Consider the following 24,405-nt stretch of genomic DNA (forward strand, 5'->3'; position numbering starts at 1 on the left):
CAATGATAATTGTTATTTGAAGTCATAATTCCAGTTCATTTACTTTCACAATTTCAAAAATAGCAACATGTTATTAAAGAAGATGGCATTTGAATTTATTTTACTTTCTTCTAAGAATATTGACTAGTTCTCTAATGTATATAACGATACTTTGCAGAAATGTTAATGGCACTTCAATTAGATAGTTTTTCTGAAAAAAAAAAGAAAAAAAAAAGATCTCTGTCAGTTGTTAGGTCAAATGCAACAGTTTTAACCCCTCCCCAGGCTACCTTTCATGGCAGTTACTTTTAAGAAGTCTTGCAGACTCCCTTGAATGTCAGTTCAGATTCTATGGTCATATTTCCTAGTGAAGACAGAATCTCTGGGTCTTGACCTGACTCCCTTGGGTTATAAAGAATAGAGATCCACTCAGGTGGCCTTAAGCAATAGTGGTACAGGGATTCTCAACTTTGTCACTATTGACATTCTGGACTGGATAATTCTTTAAATTTTTAAAACATTAAAAAAATTTTTTTTTTATTTTTGAGAGACAGAGAGAGACAGAGTGCAAGCAGGGGAGGGGCAGAGAGAGAGAGAGAAGGAGACAGAATCTGAAGCAGGCTCCAGACTCCAAGCTGTCAGCACAGAGCCCAACATGGAGCTCAAACCCACAAACCATGAGATCATGACCTGAGCCGAAGTTGGATGCCCAACCGACTGAGCCACTGAGGCACCCTTGGACTGGCTAATTCTTTATTGTGGGAGGCTGTTCTGTGCATTGTAGGATGTTTAGCAGCATCCTTGCTTGGCTTTTACACATTAGATGCCAGTTGCAGCCCTTTTATTCTACACCCAGAAATGTGTCCAACATTACCAAATGTCCCTTAGGTGTCAAAATCACCCCTACTTGAGTACCTTTCTTTTAAAAGATGCCCAGTGAATAAGGAAGGCAGGACTAGCAAGAGCTCTGCAGGCTCCCCTGCAAGAACAGGGAAGGAGGGTGATCAGAACTTTCAGGATAGTTCTTTTCCCCTCAGCAGAAGGCATCCAGGGCAGTGCTCTCTGGGCTTAAGAATTTTATCTCTGCTTCTGCTGCCTTTGTCAAGGCTGCATTCCTCTGCTGTCTTTCTGCTGCTGCTTGCTTGTTGCCTTCTGGTCCAGTTATTGCCCAAGGTCAACCCCTTTCTTTGTGTTTGATTTCACCATTGTTGTTATTATTCTTAAAATAATACCCAGGCCAAGAAATGCAAGCATTTAAATTAAAAATGGTACACAGCATCCCGTCTCTCTGCAGAAATCCAGTGTTATTGGTTGCTTGCCTTTCCTACACAGATTGATTCACATCATTGTTTTTGAAGGCTGTAGAGTAACTCTGTTGTACAAATGTAACACATTCTATTCATTGAGAAAGCAAATCACTTTTGAAGGTTTAGATGTACCTGCTTATTTCTTGTTCTCCTGTTTCTTGAGGAAGATTCCTTTGATTTCTAGCTCTAGTCCACACAACCTCAAGCTGTATTTGAGGGAGTGTAATAAATACTTGTTGACTACATATGTTACTGATGACAAATCTTTAACAACTACTCTCAAAAAAAAGTCCTGATTTGTGGCAATTGCAGATTTTTGGGGTGTAAGTGTCCTACCAAGGTTGATTTCAAGTTAACAAAGTGACATTAGGAAGTGATAAGTTTGAGTGTTTATTAACTTTGCTTTAATACAGTTTATTTTATTGTAAGCATATATAATTAAATTTTTAACAATAACTGTGTTTAACAATGGGCTTGCAGAATCCTAAAAATGGAACAATTAGCTCTCCTAACTCAGCTTCTAGCACCCACTGGCTTTGATAGTCTTGTTTCCATACAGAGTATATTGCATTGTTTGGGGTAATGTTCTCTCCAAATGGGAATGCTGCCTCTGATTGTATTCAGTGCTGGGAGGGCCTTTAAAGGTTAGCTAGACTTACATTGCCTCAGGTGCTTGAATTCCCTTAGTGTGTTCTTGGCTAAATGTTTATTCAATTTAGGATTACCTCTTGAATAGATCATTCAGTCTTCAGACCGGCTTGTTAAAAAGCTCATGTTGAAATTTATCTCCTTCTGAGCATCCACGATTTTATTTTGTACACCATCCTCACTGTACATCATAAAAAATATATTGAATACCTCTGTACTATGACAACTTTTCCAATGTTTGAAATCATTTACTGTATTTCCTATTAATATTTTCATTTTTTGGAATAAATGCCCTTAGCTCATTCAGGTATTCCAATTTGTCTACTTCATTCTTAAAGTGTTGAAAACGGATTTGAATGAAACTCTGATAGGTCCTGACTGGCAAATACAAGAGGGGGAGAGAGGAAGACTTCCCTTGTTCTAGATACTATACTGCCAACTAATACAGCCTAAAATTATAATAATTTTCTTGCTGGTCCCATAATTGAATTTACCAGTACTGCATTTAACATTGATAAAAACTTTATTTTTTATGTATGCTGCTGTTAAGTCCTTTCTTCCTTTTATGGTGCTTTTTTTTTTTTTTTTTTTTTTTTGGAAGAGGGAAGCAAATCAAGACTGTATGTTTATTTTCACAAAACCCAGCTCCCACCTTATCAGGATTTGTTAGGCTAATGATTTTTTAAAATAAATTTCCAACTCCTCTTGGCTTAATATGATTTAGAAACTTGATAAACTGACCAACAGTGTTTTTCCTTGATTCTGAACTGAAATGTCTGAGCATGACAAAGTGCATTCAGAGCCCACTGCCTTTCTAGTAGCCTTTCACTCTAGTTGCCATCAATCTATTTCTGAACACCTTTCAAGTGTTTCTACCAGCGGTCCATCCACTCGCGGCCTTCGTTGTATTGAGTTTGTCCAACTGTATTCCTGAAACACCATTTCTTTCTCACGTTAACAGATTTCCTGAGGAAGAACGCTTTCAAGACAAATCAGATACACACTGGGCTAAACAAATAAAAGATTTATTCACTGTAGAATTTGTATATTGTGAATCTCTAAAATGGGGACTCTAATGTATCATGTTTTATAAACTTGTTTGGTCATGGAACACTTTATTTCTTTTAGATAAAATAGTATGGCTAAAAGTAAATTGTTCTATGTGGGTTGAGGTACAAGGGAGAAATACAGAGGAACTGCTTGGAAGTTTTCAGAACTTTAGCTGAGATCGGCCATCGTTAATTAGGAAAGTGGTTTCCAGGTTGCGGGAGTAGGGTTTGAGGGATGTGTAGAAAGGAGGTGGAGGAAAAGAAGGAGAACAAAACATCGTGTAATTGGGGTTACTCCAGGTAGGACTTTAAACTGGAAGGCAAATTAGAATGCCAGGCAAGTAATACAATTGTGTGAAGTTTGTTAGACTAGAATATTCTATCATCAGATTGGAGTGTTAAGAGCCAGATAAAGCATTTAAATGTATTTTTTAAAAGCACTTTGCCAAACAAAGCAAATCTTTGTGTGTTATTTAGTCTGGTCTATGGGCCAGACTTTATGATAGCAGCTACCTAGTTCAGTCACACACAAACTTCCTCTTCTCATTTTTGGAGAAAAATTGAAGTACTTATATTTTATATAAATGTTTTCCTTTTCAATACAATTATTCTGCCTCATTAATGCTGTTTAGTTTTCTTTCTGACACATTTCAGGGTTTGCAGACTATTATTATGTTGATTAACAATATTATATTTTTATTTCCTTAAAAATATGATCTTTACTCTTTGTTTCTTTGATGATCTACCATGGATAGAGCAATCATAATAGAACTTAAATAGTAACTAGACGTAATTAGTTACAATAAATATTTAAGGTATATCAAATCCTTTTTCTAAAAAATGTTTATTTCTGAGAGAGAGAGAGAGAGAGACAAAGTGAGCAGGGGAGGGGCAGAGAAAGAGGGAGACACAGAATCCAAAGCAGGTTCCAATGTTTCTTTATTTTTGATAGAAAGGGAGAGAGAGAGACAGACAGAGCGTGAGTGGGAGAGGGGCAAAGAGAGAGGGAGACACAGCATTTGAAGCAGACTCCAGGCTCTGAGCTGTCATCACAGAGCCCAAAGTGGGGCCCAAAGTCATGGACCACGAGATCATGATTGAGTTGAAGTTAGATGCTTAACTGACTGAACTACTTCGGTGCTCCTATGGTCTACATCAAAGCCTTTTATGTAAAGTCTGCATCAAGTGACCTAATAATATATAGGTAAAATGAATATCCTCAAGACTTCAAAGGTAAATCTGGAATACAGGAAGCTTAGAAAATTTTTTCTTATGAAAGTAGAAAGAATAATTTCTGATAAAGGTAGTATACATTTATTGTGAGTCATGTTATCTGTATGATATTCATATGGATTTCTTATAATTTAATAATTTCTCTTTTTATACCTCAAGATTATTTTCAGTGCCTTAATAAATAACTTTGCAGTGAATACTCTAATATATAAGTCTTTGTGTGTGCTGCTGATAGTTACTTATAAGTGGAATTGGTGATTCAAATGTTGTATAAACATTTGTACACCCATAATGCATATAGTCAAATCACACATTAGAGAGTGAATCAAAGTGCTGATCTGTTAGCACTCTCACTGACCTTGTAGGGAGCTCTTGATGGGATGCAATAGAAAGATAGTATAAGATAAGTATCCTGGGTGGCTCAGTCAGTTAAGCATCTAACTCTTGATTTCTGCTCAGGTCATGATCTCACGGTTTGTGATTTCAAGCCCTGCTTTGGGCTGTGTGCTGACAGCATGGAGCCTGCTTAGGATTCTCTCTCTCCCTCTCTCTTTGCCCCCCTTTCTTTCTCACAAAATAAACAAATAAACATTTAAATAAAAAAAAGGGTAGGATAAAGAATTAGCAAATGATGTTTAAGAATATTTTAAACTTTTCTTGATTCTAATAAATAGTTAAGTGAATTCTTTTCAGAATTCCTTCAAAGTCTGTTAATTTTTTCACTCGTTAGCTCAAATCAGTAATGTTTTGGTGGACCATGTTTTCACAATCTTTTTTTTTTTTTTTTTCCTTTCATTTAATGAATGAACTTTAATTTTTTTTCCCACTTTTGGCTCCTGGTTCAGTTTTTGTGCTATAGAGGGAAAAACTATGGTAGTCTCCTAAGTACAAAAGAGTATTATGATTATAATAATCATTCTTAAAACACTTATTGTATTCTTGAAGCTTTGTCCTGAAGGCTTCGGAGAAACTTTGGTTTCTGTTGCCCTTATTCTTTGGGGAGCTGGATTTAAAACCTAGCCAGAAATCCATCAACATTCTACTGTATTTTTTGGAGTAGCTGAAGAATTGCTTAGTTTGAACTTTAGTGTTCACATAAAAACACGATTTCACTGAGAGATGAACTAGTTTTAAAAACATGAAGCAAAATATGATTTAACTGTGTGTGATTTGTCAATTTCCCCATTTGGTTGGTTTTCTGCTGCCTGCAAGATGGCATATTGACATAACCCATAAGCTCAGCTGGGAGAATTTATGATAATATTAATGACAGTGCATTTGACTGTAACTTAGAAAGATCAATCCCTGTTTTAAGGGTTTTCAAAGAAGTGAGGTGTTTCCAAGGAAGAAAGTTTAGTAGTGTGATTTAGCAAATTGCTTATATTGCTGTAAAATAAAGCTATAGTCTTAAAAAAAAAACACCCTCTGGAGTTCTCTTTACATTAGTGGTGCTTCTTATTAATTAGCTGGATATAGTCTTTTAAACCAGTTTCTTTTTGGGGGTTAATAACTGGATTAATAACCATTATATAACCATTTAAGAACTTAGAAGTGGCTTTTTCTGTTCTTGAATGCTGTTGAACTTCCTGCTTGTAAAATATGATTTTGAGCAGATTATTGGTAGTAAACCCACCTTTAAGTTGTCCCTTTAGGTCACAACCAGCTCATAATCACATGCTTTCTAGAATGGACCATCTGGCCACCTACACATTGTAAAAGCAGCTTGAGAGGTGGAGTGCTAGTCATTCCTTGCAAAATTAGAGTTTCTTACTTTGGGACCTTACTTTGGGGCCAACTCTGAAGATGGTCTTCCCATCCTTCCCACTTCTTAAAGTACCTTATTTATTTGGAATCTAGGTTTTCTTTATCATTTTTGGAAAAGAGAGAAATTTAAAAAATATGATAAGTTAATGTCAGGGATTTGTTCAAGATAGCAATTTTCAGAGCATGACAAAGTCAATTCATAGTCTGTAGTTGCTTGATTGCATGCTTAATAATCAATCCTTGAGGACACCAGATATATTTAGGGTTCCTCAAGTTACTGTGACTAGTATTTTTCCAATATTTCTTATATTGAACATAGTTATTGCTTTCCCATAATACCAATCTTTCTTAGAAAATGTATCAACCACTTTCTTCTTGGCTCCCTTTGCTGCCTTTTGTAAAGCACTTGTTCTTGCTAACCACCATGGTGTTGCTCAGAGAACCAACAGGGTGTGTTTCTTGTAAATTCAGTTTAAAAATTTTGGCAAGATGATACTGTCTCATTTTTTGTTACTTTAGCAGCTGAATACAATTTCATTAAATGGATGTGTAATTAAAAAAATACTCTCAGTGGATGGACACTGGGTTCTTTCTCATCTTAAAACCTCTTTTAAACATATGGGAATGTATTTTGGTGAAGAAAAGGGAATATTCAAAATTTGCTTATGTTTTTCATCTTCCTTGATCAGTTCTGTTGAAGTGCTGAATACTTTTTATGTTTTCTTTCATCCTATAGCAAACCCAGACGGTTAGCATTCATTTGTGTGAAAGACACCAGTTTAAGACCAAGGCAAATACTTGAATCTCAGTGTGATTACTGTTAAAGCCATTAAAAGTGTCATCATCAAATGCTGGAGTGTTTTTGTAGTGACTCCAGTCTGAAGACTTCTCTGAAACTGGGGATTGCAGATCAGCTTGTGGAAGAACTCTAGGAGCTCTAGCTTCCTCATGAGATAATGGAAAAACCTTTATTAGCTCCTGGAGCCTGCCCCATCTTTCGGTACCTTTAGGATCATTAGATTAGGATTATTAGAGTAGACTATTCATGTTTGTATTCTTATTTGCAGGATTTTAAGAACTGGTCTGGACTGAAGAAAACATGTATTATAGAATACCTTTTCTATGATTATTTGCTTTTATACACTTCATACTTTTCAAGAACTCATAGTTTGCTTCTAATTATGAGAGAGGTACATTTAAAAATAATCATAAAATTACTTTCTTAATGGCTGTTGCATTCCTTGATCCTTGAATATGAAAATCTTATTGCTATAATTAAGGCAGAATTTGAAATTGAATATTAAACAAGTTGTAGCAAATTGAAGGACTAGTTTACTTTCTTAAGAAAATCATTTGTTGAGAGAGTTCTTCAAGGGAAGTGATCATCATATCCAAGTCACCAAACTCTTTACGAGAAGAATTGAAACTGAAAAATGTTCCATGGGAACAATATTCTCATTTAACTACATAATTACAGAAGGCAATTCTCATAATTCAGCCAGACCTAAGTACTTAGTGTGGCATATTGTAAATTTTCAAAAAATATGTTTCTTACATATTTGGTAGTAAGTATATTTAGTTCTTCAGAATACTACAGGAGCTGGTAAATGACCATTCAGCTCTAAAATATAATTTTGTAGGAAAAACATAGAAAATATTCCCCAAGGAATTATAGGACTAAATTCAATAAAAATTAGTAGCTAAAGGCATTCAGTTTTTTCATTTGATAAACTGCCAAATATTTATTTTAATATACTATTTCAACATATAAGAAGTAATGAATGCTAGATAAAGGATATAATCATTGAACACTTATAGAGCATATAAACATGTTTGCCTGCTGACTGGGAAGTAAATTATACTGCTGGGTTTGAACTGATGTGCTGATTCAATTCAAGTTCATCAACATGATAGAATATATTCCACTTCTAGAAATGAGAAAGAATATTCACATGCAGGTCATGGTGTAACATAGTAGTAATAAAATGTATTAATTGGGCCAGAAAACTCAGATATTGGACTGTAGAAGCAGAATCACATGGGTGGAAATGCTGTATAATCTAAGTTCTCTGAAAGATTCCCACATATTTGCTATTGGATAAAATTTCCCTGTGATCTACGCACTAATATTTCAACCAAGACTCTTATTTGTTGTTTGAAGTATTTAAAAAAACAGATTTTCTTGGGACATTTTTTTGTTATATTTACATGCAGAAGTCCAAATAGATTGCTAGATAATTTGAGAAGAGACATTTTTAAAAATTCTTTTTTAATTTTTTCAATGCTTATTTATTTTTGAGAGAGAGAGAGAGAGAGAGAGAGAGAGAGAGAGAGAGAGAGAGCGCACAAGCAGAGAAGAGGCAGAGAGAAGGGGAGACACAGAATCTGAAGCAGGCTCCAGGCGGCTAAGGGGGCCATCTACTGTAGAACAGTACTGTGTCTGGAAAAAAGTAGGTAGTAGTTCTAATATGTGATGCACAGTGTGAACACATGCATGCAGTATTTTATTGAGCTTTAAAGGAAATATTGACAAACTAGAGCACTTCTAGAGGATTGCGATGAGGATGAAAAGTATCTGACATTTGTCTTGTAGGAATAGTAGCAGAAGAAAATGGGAGCATTTAGCTTGAAAAGGCAAGAGCTAGAGATGGTGGTAGTGACGTTAAGGAAAGCAAGGTCTTCAAATGTGTAGTGGACCATTTATACTTAAAACTACAGGGTAGAACTTGGATCCAGGAGGGGAAAATTAACAGGGAACAAATCTTTGCATTTCACTGACCCCTACCCTTCATCCTGCTCAACAGCAAGATTGTTTAAAAATGGCTTCATTTTGATGTGATGGGCTTCTCCTCATTGGGAGAGTTCAAGAATTACAGTATGAGTAATTATGAAATGCCTATTATGTGTCAAACTTTGTTAGGTGAATGAAATAATATGATGTAATCTTCATCCTTGAGAGCTTATCATCTAGTAAGAGGAAACACACATGTAATAAGCATAATTAAATGTTATCAGTTCTCTGAGAGCAGTCTATGTGGAGAAGAGTCATCTAGGGAAGACTTTATGGGAGGAATTAACTTTGAGTTTAACAATGCATAGGTGTTTGCTAGTGGGGGGAGTTTGAAAGGAAGGAAAATGTTCACATAATGTCCTGTCAAAGACTTTGTAGGAAGGCTTTTACCTTTGGCATCAGTGTGCTATGTAGATAACCCTTATGGCCTGTCATAGTTCTATAACTCTACCAAGTGATTGCCTTCTTAAAAAACTTTACAAAGAGAGAAACCTAACATTGCATTCTATTCTTACTTTTGCCTCGGGTTGAATAGAAATTGTCATTTCTATTAATATTTCTTGTGTAAAGGGTGAGGGAGACAGAATCATTAAAACTCTTTGGGAAATGCCTGTTGGCATTAAAGAGCACTTGTTCCCAAGTGAAGACAGATTCCCTCTCCAGTCCTCTTTTCTTCTCCCTCGGGCATCTCTGCATATTCTATAGTTGACTACATTCACTGTTCTTTATTCTGTGTGGCAAGATGTTACAAAGAGGGTCACTCATATCTCTGTGTCTTGCTTTGTGCCCAGACACACTAATCTTTTTGTTAAGCCATGGTTGGTCACCTCAGTCTAAACCCTATGAAACCTCTCAGGAAAAGTGGCTTGAGATGAACTTTTTGTGACAGACAGCCATCAGTTCAAAGCCTGTGCAGTGTCAGGGTTGAAGGAAACTATAATGGTCCATGAGAAGAGGCTCACAGGGGGTCCCTTTTCAGGGCAAAAGGACAGATGTTTTTCTCTACTTGAGATATACACAATACACAATAGTTCCAGTACTTGCTTCTCAACCATGCTGCATGCACGCTTTCTTCATGATGGGAATGTACACTTTTTATAGACCCAGTGGGAGGAAATTTACTCATTGTTACTGTTCTTTTCAGCTGTTTTGTTGGTAGGCTAAGACTGTCCTTTTGTAGAATGACAAAAAGGGGATTTTGTAAAACATTGGCTCCATAAAAAGGGCCATTGTATATACATGTACCTTCTGTGTAAAAACTAATTTTCTATGTTAAACACAGTCAAAGGAAAGTTCAACAACCAATAACTCTGGGTCTCAATTATTTGTGGTACGAGATATCAATGGTTTTTACTGTGCTAACACATGCTGAAATTTTTCATAGAGAAAGTTAATTATCTCTGTGTTATATAAAAAGATATACAGTTTAATGTTCCTAGGCAATTCGTATTATAGCCATGTGTTCTGCACTAACCTACTTAAATAGTCATTATACCAGTTTTACTTGCTGAATTTAGTAATTATTTTCTGGTTATATATAGAATATGATTTTCCCATTAATAGTTTCAAGAACCTTAAGTACTTAATTTAATTCTAACAAGGAAGAGATGGTTTTATATATTTCTCTGAATATTTTAGCAAAAATTAACTGGTAAGATAATTTGTAGCATTTTTAAGAGATTGCCTCATTCCCCTAGGTCATTTTGGCATATTTCCTATGTATTTAATAATATTAATATAAAATATTTGCTGAAAGAATCTTTATATGTATTCATTGTATGGAAGATAATTATCTGTTTTCCATAGTTGTCAACTAATCTGTAGAAATGATTTCTTCCTTTGTAAACCAGACTAAAGCTAAAGAAAGTAGCTGTTAATTTATTAGAATCTTATTAAATTATATATTTTTCTTTTAATTTCTTTTTGTTATATCCAAAATTGGAAATTTGACATGAAAGTAATCTGTACATAGAAAATTAGGATTTCTTAATTAGAAAATCATAGAAGTAGATTTTGAATTGAATTTTGATGATTAAGAATTTTTAAAATAAAAAAATAAAACAACTGATAGGAAAATAAAAGATGCCTTGAAAAATTTGGGATCATGCCGTGTATATATAATGAAACATAATACACAATGATTGATCTTTTAAAATTAATTAATTAATTTTTTACTTTACATCCAAGTTAGTTAACATATACATGATGATTGATTTTTAAAGTGAGTGGTACTGATTGTAGGTGCTATGAATTCAGAGGAGAGAGGATTCAGATCTGTGTGTCAGGTAATGCTGCTATTTATTTATTTATTTATTTATTTATTTATTTAAATTCAAGTTAGTTAACACACAGTGTAGTCTTGGCTTCAGGAGTAGAGCTCAGTGATTCATCGCTTACATATGACACCCAGTGCTCATCCTTAATGCCCTCCTTAATGCCCATCACGCATTTAACCCATCCCCTCACCCATCTCCCATATAGCAACCTTCAGTTTGTTCTCTGTACTTAACAGTGTCTTATGATTTGCCTCCCTCTCTGTTTTTATCTTATTTTTCCTTCCCTTCCCCTGTGTTCCTCTGTTGTGTTTTTTAAATTCCACATATGAGTGAAATCATATGATATTTGTCTTTCTGACTGACTTATTTCACTTAGCATAATACCCTCTAGTTCCATTCAAGTAGTTGCAAATGGCAAGATTTCATTCTTTTTAATTGCTGAGTAGTATTCCATTGTATATATAAACCACATCTTCTTTATCCATTCATCAGTTGATGGACATTTGGCTCTTTCCATAATTTAGCTCTTGTTGGTAATACTGCTATAAACATTGAGGATGCATGTGCCCCTTTGAATCAGCACGGGTAATGCTGCTTTTTCCTATGTATTGAAGAAATGCTCTTTGAAAATTCTTTAGTTTATTTATTTATATGTATGTGTGTATAACTAAAATTAGAATTTTTAGGTTTATAATTGATCTCACATTAACTATATCATTAACTATATGATCTCTATAGCAACCTGGACAGCAGATACAACAGTGACTATCATTATGTTCATATAAGAAAACTGAGGCCCAGTGGTAATGCCACTTGCCTAAGAAAGAGGTGTCAGCCTTTTCTTTTTTCTGATTCTTAGTATGGGTCTTCTGATATACAGAGTGATGATTTCCTTAAAATAGGATTGTTGATACATGAGAAAGATTGTCTGTAGTACTTGAAATAATATTGGAAACTCTTGGGCAGACATAATTGCTTGTGACCAACTAATTATATCTATTCAGAAGTAATAGTTATATAAAAACATTGTTTTGACAACTTGGCATTTATTATCTTCTAGCAAGAAAGAAATACAAAGGTAGCATTAATTTTCTATACATTAATGATTATTTAACAGCCTAATTTACTGATGTAGTTCACTGCTGATTGGGTCCTTCCACAGGACCGTATAATGCTCTGTGTGGCTCTTAGCTGGGTTTCTACTTTGTGTCCTTGCCTGGAATGTTCTCTACTCTTGTTCTCTGCCTGGCAAGTGCCCACCCTTCCTTCGAGAACCACTCAAGTATCAGTCCAGATGATAAGGCTCTAGGCCCAGTTAGAAGCTCCATAAGGGCTTGATAGATCATTCTCATAGTAATAACCTCTTCAAATCTCAGTTATTTATTTCTGGGCCTATCTAGTCTACCCAGTGGCTCCTTCATAGTTCATACTCAGTATGCATTTGATAGAAAAACTCTGCTTTCAAAGAACTTAATGAAGAGTTGGGAAGTAAATACAAATATCAATGAACTCATATTATAGAGGTGATTATTTGATTAATCCTAGATAATACTCTCTTAATTACCTCTGTTTCTATATCCTATATGTGTGTGTGTGTGTGTGTGTGTGTGTGTATAATTTATTGTCAAATTGGTTTCCATACAACACCCAGTGCTCATCCCAACAGGGGCCCTCCTCAATGTCCATCAACCACTTTCCCTCTCTTGCACTCCCCATCAACCCTCAGTTTGTTCTCAGTATTTAAGAGTCTCTTATGGTTTGCCTCCTTCTATATCCTTTAATGGAGTTGGACTAAATGATTTCCAAAGTAAATGGCCTTACATGGCCAAATTTGACCTTATATGGCTTTTAAATTGCTTTAAAATTTGGCCATGTAAAGGCAGTGACAATTTGGTATATTTTAAAAGTGGCATGTAGAAAGTGGTAGTTTATTTTCACACTTTTGCACATATTAATGAAAAACTTCACCACCCTGCATAATTTTATTGTGTTGCATATGGAAATAAACTTCTTTATTCTTAACTGTTCAAAAATTTACAAAAATACACCGCATGACAACATGAGTCAGAATTTCCTGAAAAAAGCAGAATATTGAATTTTGGAAGGTTTGGGATTCCTTTCCCTGCTAATTCTTTGAAAAAGTTTAGCATGAATGCTGTAAAAGTTATATATTTACTCCCAAGTTCTCAACCCCATCTTAAAATTTTAAATAAAAAGGAACTCACTAGTATGAAAAATAACTATGATGTCCAGAGTTGAAGTTTTTTATATAAAGAACTCCCTTGAAAGGTGCTGGTCAAATTTCTCTTCTGCATAGTTCATAGCATGTAACTGGTACTCAATAATATTTAATATAATGAATTACAAAGGCTTTGAAAATGTAGGCCTCTGAAGACCAAATCCAAGATGGTAGATGGGATTTTCACATTACTGTGAGGACAAGGTAGAAGTTGACATAGTTGGTCTCCTGGGGGTGCTTCATCACATAAGTAAAAGAGCTATATTCACCTAATTTATTTTAGGAAAGACTAAAGGGAAAGACTATTCTGTTTAATAGCCACTTACTGAAGGCCAAAGAGAAAAGAAGACCAGGGGAAATAAAAATATCATTTTCAGCTAGGTAAAATAGGATTTAGTACACTGTAACTTTGGCATTTTCTCTCCCAACTTCTTTTAACAGTCAACATTATTTTACTTGTCTTCATTAAAATTATGTTTTAGCTTTGCTTTTTTTTTACATTATTAGGAATTTTAAATTTAAGTCTTTTTGAGTAAAAATAAGAATAGAAAGAAAAATAACACCGTGTTCTAAATACAAAAAGAAAATGTTATTTTCCACTGAGATAGCTGTGGTGTAGTCAGTGGGAAGAATTCAGGCTTGGAAGCAGATAAACTGGTCCTAATTCTTGCTCTGCTACTTACCAAGTGTTTGGCCTTGAGCAAATTACCTAAATCGTTTTAGCCTTGGTTTTCTCATCCATAAAATAAAAATATTAATATCCATGAAGAATTAGAAACAATGTACAGTAGCCATCCAGTATAATGCTGCCACATAGGAAGGTATTTAATAAATGGAATATAATAATTGTACTGGCTAAGTCTTAGATAATTATAGTCTTTAAATTCTAGTTTTTATTGAAAGAATTATATGCCCTAGATTTTTCAGTGACTAACACAGGGTCTGACACATGGCAGCATCTCAATAAATATTTATTGAGTAAATAAACTAGTATAATTTTGTGCAAAAAGTGTTTGGTCACATATACCATTCGTGTCATGTAGTATAAATATGAAATAAAGATATTTAAGGAAAAACTCAAGGGTGGAGAAGTACCGCCAAATTCCTGAACTATCATAAAGCAGTGCTGGATTATATCCTTCCAGGGAAATCTCCAGAAGAGGGACCTGCCCCTCAAAGCTTTACATATTTATGTGAATGGGTCCAGAGACAACAACAGTGAGGTAACTGTGAAGGTTAGAACCAAGAGAAGCCTCTTGGTTGATGAAGTGATCTTAGAAAGGGGGAGTCTTTGGATCTCAAAGGTCAGGCAGGTTGTGCTCCTACTGAGCCCACAGACACCTGTGGGGCCAGCTTTTTGCTGAGCCTTGGGACACGTGGGTTTGTTCCCCCTCAGCAGTGGAAGTAGTCCTATTTAGTAAATACACTTTATGGTTCATATATATTAGGTTATCATATTGGTCTGTAATCTTTTGCTGTTTCATGAACAACAGGATTAAATTTGTGCATGTCTTTGGTTTCATACATTTAAGTTTAGAATATTTTGTTATTTTTGATTGGGTTACACGTTTGAGGTACAAGAATAAAAAGATAAGAGAAGTCTTTCCCACCCTATCGCTAGGCTAAACTGCTCATCTGTCACAGTAACCTATTACTTGTGTATCTTTCCAGAGGTGATCTATATATGCAAGTATGAATGTTCCATATGCTTTATAAACTTGGACAATGGTCACCACTTTCTGACCTCATAACAGCAGTAATTTACAACATGAAAAATACATAAGCATTGTGATTAAATGTACATAAATACATTCTATTTAACAGTGTCTTAAAAAGAAAACAAAGCAAAGGAAACACTCAAATAATTGCCGGCATCTTCTGGTCACTGAAATCTCTTAATGTATATGGTATTACCTGTGGTGAAAATAATCATGCTTTGTTAAAATAATGTCGTAATATATTACAGATAATCACACTTTTTGTTTAAAAAATGTCCAAACATGAGTTTTAGTGGGATGATTTACATACAGTCCAGATTTTATGGTAAATTAAGTTCAGCATTTAAAGTTTTAGATTTTTCCCCAAACGATCTCTTCCACGATGCACATGTTTTCCATACTAATGAGATGATCCTGATGAATGGATGTCATAAGTAAGAAAAGACAATATGGGCTTAATCCGAGCCTCAGATGAAGTCAGATTTGATTAAAGACTTTTTAGCCTGTTTTATACTGTGTTGTCCATAAAGGAGATATACAAAGCCATGATGACTAAAGGAAAAAAAATGAAGTGAATGTTTACTGTTTAATTATTATGCTCAAAACTGACAATGGAATTTTGTTTAGTTTGATAAGGGACATGGAACGTTAAAAACTTATCTTATAGTTTCTTTGACTTTTTTTTTCTTTTTAGATCCCTGGACCTTTATATACACAGTTGAATAGGAAAGAACATTTAATGTTTTGAATATGAAAATGATTTTGTTTACTATGAGTTTGGAAACTTTTATTTAAAAAACAGGTAAATTTTGGTTTTAACCTGATTTATTAGGCCCCCTTATTTTGCCAGCTATAGGAACGAGAATTTGTTGTATTTGTCACCAGTAGTGCTAAGTGAATAGAGGTTTCTGACAAGATATTTGGAAAGGTGATGAAGTTGACCATTTTTAACAAACCCACAAAAAACTCTTTAGATTTTTTTCCCATCTGGTTTTAAGAGCTGTAGCTCAGCATTTGGTTCATTAGTTTCTTCACTATGTGATTTAGGATGATCTCAGATTCAAGTGATGCAGTTTAATTTAATTAAGACATAATGTAGAATAAGCATGGAGTGCAATAGTGAAGGCTCTCAGAGGACTCCCAGAAGGCTGACAGTGCAAAAGTCATGGGTTGACTTTATAATGATAATTGCTACTTGGTTTTTGCTTGGAAGAAAGATGTAATTTAACTGTACAGAAAGAGATTTGTATCCACAGTTTTTGTCTTTATTTTTTCCTATGGTTGAGAATAATCTTTATCCTCTCTTCCTACAGTGAATACTTTTTTAAGATGGTAGATGCATATAAACATTATAAATAGACAAGGTCATGCTGACTGGTCAGGAGGCAACAGTTTATGAAAGCCAACCCTAGAATATTAATACATTCTGTTCTGGCCTTCTCATCTTGATAAGTTTAGTGTCAACCACATAAACAATCTAGAAAGTGTATTTTGGGATCAATGGAGCATTTTTAGGATCCTGGAAGTTGTGTTGAAGGCATCAGATTGATATTGGCATTCTTTCTTCAAACCAGTCCATTGCGTGTGTAGATTCTGAGGTCATTCGTCTTTAGCTCATTATTTCCAGAGAATAATTGTAGCTTGTCCACTTCCTCAACTGCTCATCCATAGCTTTCCAAGCAAATAAAAAAAAGTAACAGCTGATATTTATTATACTATGTACCAATCATTGTTTTCACTCTTTTACATGTATTGTCTCAGTTAATCTGCATAACAACCTATTATCACAATTTCGTAGATGGGATAAATGAGCCCCAAAGAGGCTAAATAACTTTCACATAGCACATAACTTTTAAAGGTGGAGGCTAGTTCTCTCTGATTCTGGAATTCAGTGTTTTAGCTCCTATTATACCTATACTCTTGAAGAGAAGACCCTATTAAAAAAAGCTTTGACAAATGAAATGTTTGGAGGTTATAGCAGGAAAGATGGGTAGGGAATTGAAAAGTACTTGGGAGAAGAGAAGGACTAGAAAAGCATTGTTAATACGAAAGGAAAGGGCTTGATTGTAGTTTCTGTTGTTTTAAACATGCATTATCAATAAAATTTGATACATCGTTTACTTCTTTTCTTTTTTTTTTTTTTGATTGACTTTCTCAGTGCTTACCCTCTTAATGTTGCCTCTTTTTAATAGCCTTTTAGCAGGTAGATAATCAGAAAAAGTAGATCAACTATTCTGAAAGTAAAATTTAGGAGGCCTGGTGGAATGCAGCATAGGGCCACAACAGTGGCTATTCTGGAGAAGAATCCTGACATTGGCATTCTGAAGTTGTTTTATCGTCAATTCTTTGTATGGTTCAAATGACATAAAACACAAACACTTTCTGCCCCTTTTTAGTGTATACTGTTATTAAATCAGGAAAATGCATGCAAGAATAGGCATTTATTGCCTTAATTATAAGTTCATTTTAATTGAAAAAAAGTGTAAGGAAAATTTCACTATTAATTGAAAAGAAATACCAAAGAGAAAGCATAGTTAGTTTGCTTAAAGTAAGAAGTGCTGTTTAAAATTGTCCCTTGGCCTTTAGCTCAGAGTATTTACTGCAGATATGATCATTAGTCCAAAGTTTTAGTCCATGCTTAATAATTTCCAGTATCTCAGTTCTCTAACTTTAATAGATAGGTTAATAGATTAGAGTAGGAGAGTTGAACTGATATAGCTCATGGTTTGCCATGAAAACTTGAAGATTTTCTAATTAAATACTGGATGATCAGTGAGCTTTGCACAGCTTACTAAATCATGAATTTTTCCATCTTAGTGACATGGTTAAAATTGGAAATGTCAAAAATGTCTGACCAAGATTGTGATTCATGGACTTGAATCTGAGCTTGCTTTCAATTTTCTTTATTAAAAAAAGACATTATAGATAAACTAGAAATTATGGTGCATACCTTTTAACCTGTGTTTTAGCAAGACTGTCTTTCGAAGTTGGAAAACATTAACTTCCTTCAACAAAGGTGCTTTTGATCACTACACAATAAAATAAAATTAATTAATTACCCAACATCAGGGGCAAAACTACATGGTCTAAAACCGTAGAAGTCAGAACTCATTATTGTGAATGGGTGGGATTGCTGAAGATGTTTGTGAACCTAGTGATTCCAATAATACCACTGCTGAATTTCATTTGAAATCTCCTTAGAAGGTTTGATCAGTAGGCCTGATCTCTAGTTGGACATATCAAAGTCAAAATGGCTCAGATTGAATTTATCATACCCCTTTCCCCATCTAATTTGCTCTTTCCACTGTACTTCTCTCAGTGAATGGTGGTCATTGTCCAGATCAGTCACTTGAGAACTATCCTTGACTCCCCCTGCATTCCCTATAACTTTCATTCACCAACTCCTATCTATTCTCCTCCTAAATTTCTCAGGTCTGTGTACTTTTCTCTGCTCCTCTACTGCTACTCTAGTCCTGCCCACTAGTATCTTTCTTTGGCTGATGGTAACAACCTACTGACTGCTTTTTCCTTCTATGTTACTGCTCTTCTCCAGTCTATTTTCCACACCATAGCCAGAATGCTTCTTCTAAAGTGAACCTGTTAAATACTGAAACAAATCCAAACATGTGAACGTGGGTAACAAGACGTTCGGTGGGCCTTATCTAGTGCAGTATTTTCTATTCTCTCCTGTTGTATGCTCTTTTCAACCTTTGGACCTTTGCCTATGATATTATAGGAGGCTCTTCACCCTCCTCAGCCCTTAGTTACAGCTTAAATTTCTCTTTCTTCCTGAAGTTTAAGTTCTCCTGTTTATGTGCTTCTGTCGGATTCCATAGAACTCAGTATTTAAAAAATGCATTTATAATCCTTTCTTGTTATTTCTTGTTGGATGGTTTGTTCCATTAGATTCTAAGGTACATGTGGGAAGGGACTCTCTCTTGTCCATCTTTGAATGCCAAGAGTTTTTATTGTTGGCCCATAAAAGACATTCAGCAAATACTTATTTAATGAAACAATGATTAAGGTGTACTTTTTTTTTTTTTTGTAGAGTAGTATCTCTTATGTTACTGTGCAAAATACATTCTCAAGGTAGTAAGAGATAAGAGAATTTAGAAAATCGAAGTAGCAAAGCACATAGGGCTCAGTGATAGAAAATGAGGAAATGATGTAGTATAAAATTCCAGAGGCAGAGTGGGCTTTTTAAAATAAATAATGTTCAAGTTATCAATTGATGCATCAACCTCATACCAGTTTTCTTTTTTTTTTTTTTTTTTTTTCATTTTTTATTTATTTTTGGGACAGAGAGAGACAGAGCATGAACGGGGGAGGGGCAGAGAGAGAGGGAGACACAGAATCGGAAACAGGCTCCAGGCTCCGAGCCATCAGCCCAGAGCCTGATGCGGGGCTCGAACTCACGGACCGCGAGATCGTGACCTGGCTGAAGTCGGACGCTTAACCGACTGCGCCACCCAGGCGCCCCATCATACCAGTTTTCAATAGAACATAATCTGTAGTTTTCCACAGTAAAAGATTGTAGGAACCAAGAAACTTCAAATTAGACAGTTGTTTCTAGTATCTAACCTAAATTTCTCTTCACTGTAACATAAACTTGTTTCTGATCTTTCTTAGATGAAATTAAGAGGTCTGTACATACACTTCGGATATTACCAATTTTTTCCTGTTTTCCTCTAATATCCAAGAGTTTTTTTCTCCCTTTCATACCAATCTTATTTTCTAATCTTTTAATTATTTTTATTACTAGTATTTGAACCTTTCTGACAATGTCACCCTTTAAGTCATAAATGGGGATATTCAAAACCTGACAAGTATTGAATACAATGAAAGAATTACTACCCTTGAAAGTAAATTATTGTATTCTTTTGAAATATATCTCCGGCAGATCTCCATACGATATACTGTAAAGGATTTCATAATGTGCAATTAAAATAAATTATTCCCCTTAGTCTGAAAGGTTTTGATGGACAAATTGCCAGAAAAATCCTTCCTTCTAATAAAATATGGTTTTGTATAAAGTTATAAAATCACTTTGTGTGATCCCCGGGCATGTTAATATATATATGCTTATTTCAGTGTTTTGTCCAGATTGAGCTTAATTATGATTCTTTTGTCAAAGAAACTCTAAAGGAAGTAATATGTATTTTGCAGATTGTAGGATACTTTGTTTGTTTGTTTGCTTGTTTGTTTGTAATCAGTAACTTTTGCTAACGAATTGAGACGAACAGCTCTTTCAGGCTTGCCGTGGTTAAAAATATAGAGTATGATGCTTTATTATATAGCATCATCATTTTCTCAGTAAAGTTGATTATGGTTAAGATGGGAGATTTTTAGAGCTTGCATTATACCATACATTTAAGAATATAGTGGGTATATATATATGAGAGATGAAGAAATGCTCTGAACATGAACAGGTCAGAAATCAAGATCAGGCTGACCATAAGTCATGTTATCTTACCACTCATTCTTACATCGACCAATAGTGCCTTATTATAGGGGACCAGAAGGCAAAGAACATAGGCCAAGGATATTTTAAATTGCTATATCAAAATGTTAGATGAGTATACTATTGTTGCCTTGTTGACAGTTTGCTATGAGAATACCTTGGCAGATGCCTACAGAGATGCTCAAGAGGGAAAATGCTGCCTGTTAGAGGGGAACACAATTTCTTTTTGTCTAAAAGTTGATTTCAATTCAAGAAGTATTTAGTGCTTACAATGTGTCTAGCGCTAAACTGTGTACTATAATAAATGCTATTAAAATTTTCCTTTCTTCTGATGAGAACTTTTAAGATCTAGTCTCTTAGTGACTTTCAAATATATAATATATTGTTAACTGTAGTCACCACCTGGTTTTATGTTTTTACTTGTTTGCCCAGTGATTCAATCACAGATGAGTCTCAGATTGTACTTTAACAAACACTGCTTTATTTTTCACTTTCCTGCTTCCCTAACACAGCATTCCTGATAAATCCTACCCTTACTTATTTCTTCTTTGGACTCTAGAGTGGTATATTGACTTCTTATGTGGTTTTTCTTCTTGCAACGTTATTTATTTCATGTGGTTGTAACTCAGTTCTGAAACAGATTGAACTCTCTTGGGAAGAACACCATGTCTTAAACCATGTAACCAGTAATATTAATAAAAATTATTTAAATAGTATTATCATGAAGAATGCTATTTTTGACTTTTAGAAGTTATAGGTAATTAGATCTCAAAGACATATAATACTTCAAAATACTATAATTTGAAATAAGGCTGCTTAAACATTTCTATGGTTTTTATTACCTTTTAGTTTACATAGGAAATTTCCCTTGGTTTATTTTTAAAATGATTATAGTAGTAACAGTAATTTGTATCATTCTTTATAATTTGTAGATTAAATTTAGATATAGAAATGAATTGGCTAGAACTTCCTGCTTCAATTAAATTTTGAAAATCTTTTTCTTTCAATGTTGATTTTTTCCTCCCTAGATTATGAAGGTAATATGAGCTTGAATATAAGAATTTATAGAAGAAAGAGTTCTACCAACCCAAGGCAATGACTGTTAATGTTTTAACGTGTTTCCTTTTAAAAGCAATGTTAAATGTTTTTATGTAGTTGAGTTCATATGCTATAGATAATATTTTTCTTTCAGTTAACATTATTTAGTAAATATTTCCTATGTTATTAAAAATCTTTATAAAAAAATATTCTCAGTATTTACATAGTAAAGATATATCATGATTTCTAAAATATGTCTACCTATTTAATATATATTTTTTCTTAGACATTTAAAAAATAGTATAGCTTTAAGTAAAACTTTTTGGAGGAGATAACATATGTTCAAAGCAATATTGGTTATTTGTATATGCAGAAATATTTTCTTAAAAAAATTTTTTAAAAATGTTTATTTATTTTTGAGAGAGAGACAGTGCAAGTGGGGGGAGGGGCAGAGGAGGCACAGAATCTGATGCAGGCTCCAGGTTCTGAGCTGTCAGCACAGACTCGAACTCATGAACTGTGAGATCATGACCTGAGCTGAAGTCAGATGCTTAACTGATGGAGCCACACAGGCACCCTGGAGTATTTTCTTCCTGTCAGGGAGAGAATTGTTGTTCCTGTCTACAAACTTTTTCTTTTAGTCACTATGGCAATGAAATCCCATTTTTCTAGTAATTAAGAAGTATCAACGGTATATTTGGAAGACATAGATGATAGTTTGCAGCAATGGACATTGTAAATGAAAACTATTTTTTTGTTTTTGAAATTGGAAAGTTATTTCCTAAAGGGAAATAGGATTTACTATCTAAATACTTTACCAATTTTTCTCATTGTGAAAATTAGTTTGGTTTCTTTATCAGTCATTCAGTGTAACTGCTTATACGCGGGTCACCACTGACCTCCACAGAGATATATGCAGGAATCTACTCTTTGTAAGGAACTGTACTGGGGGGTGGTGAGTTACTCAGAAGTGTTCTGCCCCCATCCCTGTCCTCAAGCGCCTAGCCGGGGAAATAAAACATAAGAATTGATGTATTTGAAAGTGATCTGTAAGCTTTAAAATAAATGAAAATATAGTGGGTTATATTATAATTTCAAATTTTGGTAACAATGAATTAATGTCTTACAAAAAATAAAGATAAAAATACAAATGGAATTCAAAATTGGTAGAGCATAACTTTTGGCTGGAAGCTCAGGGAAGATGTCTTTAAAAAGGTAGTAATTGGGCTGGATTTTTAATATTATATTTAAGAATTAGATAATTTGAGAGTAGGATGATCCGTCAGATAGAAGAAATAGCAAAAATACGTGCTTGGAATTATATTTGAAAGGCAGTAATTTGATAATTTCCTCATGGCATTAAAGTATAGTGGTTAAAGCAAAACTCTATGAGCAGATTATATATGTTCAAATTTTGATGTCTCTACTGCTATTATTATTTTCCTTATTGTTAATGTTTATGTTTGGGTGTTGCACAGTATTTGGCTGAAAAGGTAATAGAAACAATAATTTTATTGTAAATTATTAATAACAAAATGACAATAATGATGGCTAATATTTATTGGTAAATGAATATTACTGAGCACTTACTGAACAGTACAGTCACTATTTCAAGTGTTTTACACTTAATTTATTTTACACTCACACTTAATTCAATTTATTCTCAAAATAATTATATTAGGTAAGTACTAGTATTTATTCCAGTTCTACTGATAATGAACTGAGGCACATGTACACTAACTTGCCCATGGTCAAACAGCTAGTATAATGGTCATAGAGCTCATAAGATTAACCAGGGCCATATTGGGGACCAATTTATTATTTTTTTCTCTCATTAAAATTTTTTTTATTTTTCCAGTTTTATTGAGATATAATTTTAAGGTACATAGCATAATGGGGAGCAATTAAATATAAGAATGCATATGGGTAATGGAAAAGACTGTAAGTATGAATATTGTATGGTTAATGGAAAACCATTTTGATTTCTGCACAGAGGAGTAATATGGTCAGACTGTGTTTGAGGGAGATTAAGCTAGAAAGTATCAAGGACACAGACTGGAAGCTGTGAGACCAAGTTACTGTAGTCTTCAACTGTAAATTTATAAGGGTCTGAGGTTGGGGGAAGTGGAGAGAATGGAAAGGAAGATTCATTTGGGCTCTGTTCATAACTGGTGAGGGAGAAGAAGGCGTCAGTGATGATTTACAGGTGTTTTACTTAGGGTAATGGTGATATCATTAACAGGTATTCAATCTGTCCTTAAATATAGCCAACTCCGAATGTTTAACATTTCAGCCAACCTTTTGAAATTCTCTTCCCTTCTTTATGTTGATGACTATTGTTAAATCTTGATTCTCGTCTTACCTAACTCCTCCTCAGAGTTCTTTCCTATAGTGCACTGTCTTCAAAGTCTCAATCTGGAACTCATTTCGTTTTCTTCTACATGCCCACTTCCTTATGGAGTGTGTATGCTGTCCAGTTACCTTTAATCTGCAGGCAGTGTAACCTCATGGAGGGAGACAGAGCTGGGCCTGAAGCCCAACAACACATTATTAGCTGTGGAATAACAATGTCTTTGATCCTAGTTTGCTCATTGATAAATGACAATAATACCTACCTTATGGAGTTACGAGCACTAAATGTGTCTAGGGAAAAGGCTCAAACACAGTAGTCTCTTACCAAATTTCATTTGCTCCTTTTGTTCTCTTTCCTCCTATTCAGATATTTCCCTTTAGTTCAAGTTGCTTCCCTGATGGGGGCTCTTCCTACATTAAGAGGGATAGTCATGATTTTCTGTTGCTTGCCAGATGTTAAACTGTACATTATCATCTTTCATGGGTAAATAACACAGTGATTGTTTTTCTGTTTCAAACATGGAATGAGTTAATACTCTAAAAATATAAG

The 24,405-nt window shown here is 34.4% G+C and overlaps 1 protein-coding gene and 1 pseudogene across 1 annotated transcript in view; one reads left to right on the forward strand and one right to left on the reverse strand.

The window, feature by feature from the left end:
* COL25A1 (collagen type XXV alpha 1 chain) overlaps window positions 1–24,405 on the forward strand; it is a 477,363-nt gene that overhangs the window by 22,724 nt on the left and 430,234 nt on the right. The gene's annotated exons all lie outside the window — the stretch shown is intronic.
* On the reverse strand, window positions 6,214–6,406 carry LOC131506265 (small ribosomal subunit protein eS1-like; annotated as a pseudogene).

The sequence above is a fragment of the Neofelis nebulosa genome, chromosome 3 (genome assembly GCF_028018385.1).
Source record: "Neofelis nebulosa isolate mNeoNeb1 chromosome 3, mNeoNeb1.pri, whole genome shotgun sequence".
Lineage (NCBI taxonomy): Eukaryota > Metazoa > Chordata > Mammalia > Carnivora > Felidae > Neofelis > Neofelis nebulosa.